The sequence below is a fragment of the Dipteris shenzhenensis genome, chromosome 12, assembly GCF_047967505.1.
Source record: "Dipteris shenzhenensis isolate YYH24624 ecotype China chromosome 12, Dip_SZ_1.0, whole genome shotgun sequence".
Taxonomy (NCBI): domain Eukaryota; kingdom Viridiplantae; phylum Streptophyta; class Polypodiopsida; order Gleicheniales; family Dipteridaceae; genus Dipteris; species Dipteris shenzhenensis.
In genome coordinates, this window is record NC_141607.1 from 44,095,304 (window position 1) to 44,100,668 (window position 5,365).

Below are 5,365 nucleotides of genomic sequence, written 5' to 3' on the forward strand. Positions count from 1 at the left end.
CTTATAATAGCTTATGACTAGTCTCTCTGATACCATTTCTATTAAACTTATTAGCCTCCATGTACTTTTATTCACTTTTTCAAACCACTCATCCTAGTTTCTCTAAACCCTTGGCCCTTGTCCCCCTTATCTCTTTCTCCACCTCTTTTTACATTTAATTACCCCCTTCCCGCCCATTATTTTTTCATTAATTCCCCTCCCCCTTATTTTTACATTAATTCCCCTTCTCTTTTTTTCTCCCTTTCCTTCTATTAATTTGTATTATATTTCCCTCTAATTTTAACTCGATTTGACTTGGTTGTTTAAAACTACACTTGCTAGCATCACTATTCCTCTTCCACAGCTCTTCCATGCACCCCTCCCCTTCCACATTCTTCTCACTTACCCCTTCTACTAAGTTTCAATTTTTATTCTCTGTAACCTCCAAACTGATTCCTCTACCCAAACAAATTTTACATTAAGCTTGATAAGCATATGGCCAAGTGTCTATTTTTATTGTGACTCCGATAACAAGGGAGGGGTGTTTATGACACCTGTCTTCCCATCTAAAAGTTTAAACTAGTTCTGACTGTTTTGCTTGTTGGATGGTGATAGGTAGGCAGATTCCCCTCTTTAATAAAAATGATGTTGCCAGCAACAATGACTTAACAAAGCTCAACTTCTCACATTTCCTTTTTTCTTAAAAAAATGTTCACCCTTTAGTGATGCTACTTCATTCATAGTGGATTTTCTATTTATTTTAAAGTTTGTCAATAAAACATTTCTCATTCCTACTCTAAATTGTCTTCTCTTCACTATGAAAAGGGGTGTTGTAATGCACCAATGAGACCTACGATTGTGAGGTTCCGGACACTAGCACTTTGGTCTACCTTCATGAGCATGAGAGCGGCTCTAAAGGGGTCTAGAACATACTTGGATGATGATCTCACGCTCTTACAACAAGAGCACAGAAGGGAGGGGATGACCCGAGTGCTGGCTATGAGGGAATAAGGAAAATGGGCTATATATCAAAATGGTAAGGGTATGAGCATGCTTGAGTTGGGAGCAGTCCATGATCTCATCTTCTACAATAGCCTTCAAAGATGGCCATCATCTAGAGGGTTCACTTGTTTCCCACATGGCGGTGGGAAAAGCATAGTGGACTACCTCCTGGGCCCTTTAGCTTTCGCTTTGTGGATACATGACTTCATAGTACCCCCTCCTTCACTCAGGGCTGACCACTCATATCTAGCCTTACATATTTCAATTACCATGCCAGAGTCATAGAGAGAGCCCCTACCATGCCTGCTCATACCCAGATCCACTTTGATCGGGCTCTTGACCCAATCTATGTGAGTCACTTAGCCAGAGAGATTTCTCCCCTTCTGGGAGATGATATAGACCTTGCCCATGCCTCGAACATCCTTGCTTTAGTAGTACAAGATGCCGCCACCAGATCCTTTCCTATGACCCGATCCACACGGGCCCGAGATGGGAAGTTTCCTCAAAACCCTTGATTTGATGACGAGTGCAAAGAAGTGCAAGCCCACCTCACGCGAGAGCGAGCCTTGGGTCAGTAGTTTAGGCCATCTGGGGCTCACCCAATCTTCCGAGCTGACACACTGCAAGAGATGGGCCTTCCTCACACACAGGATAGATGAGATTATCAAATCATTTCAAGGCGGGGACCGGACCGGACTAGTAGATGGGGACTTCTTTCAGAAGGGAAGCCACCATCATCGATTTGGGAGTGTGGCACACTTATGCATGCTGCTTATATGACATCCAAATGCAGGAACCACCGGACATGTCCTCTATGCCCATGCCCACTACCTGTCACTTATTCACCACACAAAATGTATGGGCTGCGCTCCGTCGGGGCTACACAACCGGGAACGCACAGGACCATGAGAGCCTATGAACTAAGCATTTCACATATGGGCAGGAGGTCTTAGAGCCAGTTCTTGCACAAATGTTCAACCATGCTTTATGCCATGGCGGCTTGGAGCACCACTACTATTGTACCGATATAGAAGGCAAGACACCCCATGGACACTGGGAACAACCGCACCCTCATGATCGACCACACACTAGACAAGATTTATGGATTGGTACTACAGACAGAGATTGCCAGTCATACAGAGTCATGGGGATAGCAGGGCCACTAAGGTAGAGAGGATTCAGGAGGTAGCACTTTACACTAGATCACATCTTTACTCTGAGGGCTATCATTGAGGAGGCGAGGTCCACTAGAAACTCTACTAGTGCTTTGTAGAATTTCCGAGGGCCTTTGACAGAGTCCCACATTCTTGCATGATTAGGAGACTATAGGAAATGCAGATTCTAGAGACGCTGATCTGGGGGTGATGAGCCTTTATGAGTCAGTCAGAGGTAGAGTTCATGCCCCAGGTGGTCTATCAGATTGGGTTGAGAGCATGATTGGGGTGAAGGAGGGTTGCTCCCTCTCACCAACTCTTTTTAGGCTTTACATCAATGAGATCACATCCTTCATTGATTGCCTAGGAGGCGAGGGATCAAAACTAGTAGACCTCATGATACAAATACTGCTATACACTGATGACATAGTCCTTATATCATCTTAAGCAAAAGGGTTGCAGAGAAATTTGGAGGCCCTTGAGGTGTTTTGGAGAGAGAGAGACGTGATAGTCAACCTTGGGAAGACCAAGGTTATGGTCTTCAACACCTCACGGGTAGTGCTCCGTCGACTCATTTTCACTTATCATGCCGAGCCAGTGGAGATAGTATAGTCCTACACGTATTTGGGAGCAACCTTTAGAGGACCCCTCTTCATGATGACCAATGCAACCCAGGCACTAATCACACAGGGGCGGAGTGCTTTGGCTAAAGCAACAGTGCTTCCAGGATTCACCAACAAAGGGCTAGCTTTTCAATATTCTAGTGCGACCGACTACCACATAGGCAACGACTTTCTGGGGATGCGATCTCCTGAAGGCAGACTAGAGGAAATTTGAGCGGCTATCGGTGATCATGGGGTCCAGGATGATTCGGTGTAAGCCCTTAGTCCTACATGAGATAGTACAAGCAGAGTTTGCCATGATACGTCTCCAGGTTGATGCCATCTTTCAAATAGTGACTTTCATCCACAGAGTTTGGGACTTACCTCACTTGAGACTTCTGATGCTCTGGAGTCATCCAAACTAGTAGAGGGCGGGCTAGACACATGGTATGCACGTATCGCCACCTGGCTTGCCTAGCATGATATCCAGATGGATAGAATTCCTCCCTTTCAGTACAACATGGGCACGCCTCTTGAGTCGATCCCACGAGATGAGATCAACCGTATCATACGGTTAGATCTCCTTCAGCTCCACACATATCGAAATTGGCGAGGGGACTAGGAGTTCCCCAAAAAAGATCCAGTTCTATTGCGGCCACTTCCTGAGAGTGTCGGAGGAGGATTCATCATCAGACCCTAGTACCTTGAGGACAGAGGAGTCTCACATGCATTGAGGATTGCCATTGGACAGATGCACGTTTCATCCCATCAGCTGAGGATTGAGGTAGGGAGAGTTGCAGGTATACCCAAAGAGGAGAGGATTTGCATGCTATGTATGCTGGTGGCGGTTGAGATAGAGGAGCATTTTCTTTGTATTTTCCCGGCCTATTATGAGATATGAGAATGCTACCACTATCTCTACCTAGATGGGAGTGGCTTCGATCCACTATCACGAGGACTGATCCATTTCCATGACCAGGTCTGTGTTGGGCTCTCTGTGATGGAGATGTGCCGACATAGGAAGACAATTCTACGATGGATCAGAGAGCAGCAGGAGGTGGCAAGACCACATGTCATGGAGGCTAACTAGGCACAACGATGCATCATATACTTCTATACATATGAGTTAGCTCTAGGACACAATGGACTAGAGAAGAAGGAGCTAGCTTAGGTGAGGGTAGCTTGGTTCAACAGAGAGAGCCGACACGATGCCACTGAGAGAGGGATGCAGAGATCACGTGTGAGATAGAGAGTGATCGGAGCACATTCTATTGAGGTCCCCAACCTATCACAGCTTTCCTTTTGGGGAACCAACAGAGATGAGGGGTCACCTTGGACATAGCCCATATATTTCAGAGATCGAGACCGTGCCCCCCGCCACAGCGCGAGACATCTTGATAGACGCAGACAAGATATTTTCATAGCTCACCAAAGCCATCACTATGCCAGGCTTTGGTTTCTAAGTCCCAACTCTGAGATTGACTATATTCAGTCTGTGCTTGACTAGTTATTGTTATGATGATGATTTTGTTAGCATAGATAAGTACTCTGCAAGGGCCCTAGCATGACCTTTGCTTCAGCCCACTAAGGCTTATATGAGTCTACTTTTTTTGTGCACTTTGTCCCATAGGCCCGCAAGGCCTCCCATGAACGTTAATACATCTTTCTTTCTTTCTCTCTCTCTCTCTCTCTATATATATATGTATGTATGTACACACACACACACACACACATGGCGGACTCTGTGATTCCTCATATATGGTTAAAACATCAGTGGAGGGGTGGGCCACCTTGAAGGACTTGTATGAGATAGATAACACTTCTCATGTCTTGACTCTGCAGCACTAGCTTTTCAAAATGTACATGGATGATGGAGAGTCTATACATGACCACTTGATGAAAGTCAAAGTGGCAAGAGATCAACTGGCATCGATTTGTTAAAAGGTGGATGTCATCTAGCACTATTGACACTCTGGGAATTTATTGCATAGCTTCAAGGGATTTGTCACCATTATGAGAGCAAGACCAAGCCTCTGACTCTAAAGAGATTGAGCCCTTGCTAGTGCAAGAGGAAGTCTAGGAGAAGTTGTCCAACAAGGACGTTGATAGAGCACTTTTGGCGAAGGAAAATCCCAGTAAGGGCAATTCCAAGGACTCCAAATGCAAGGCCAAAGACTCAGAGTAGCAAAAGAGGACAAAATGTTTCTAGTGTGGAAAGCTTGGTCATTATGCATAAGATTGTCGGAAGAAGGCAACGGATTAAAAGAAAAAGATGGATTACCATAGCAAGGAGGAGCCTAAAATAGAACAACCAACATCACTACTTGAGAGCTTTTCTTGGCCATAGAGCACCGCTCTGTTCATAGAGCGAGTGAAGACAAGGAGGCTTGATACATGGACAATGGTGCCTCAAAAAACATGTCCAACAAGAAGGAGTGGTTTAAGACCATGGAGGGAACCCATCCTGACTCAAAGGTGACCATGGGAGATAGCTCAACATGCCCTATTAAGGGGGTTGGTAGTATTCCATTCATCACCATAGAGTCTGAAGAGAAGATAATCTCCAGTGTGCTATTTGTTCCAAATGTGTTGCTCTTTATAAGTTAGATGGATAAGCATAAGATATTA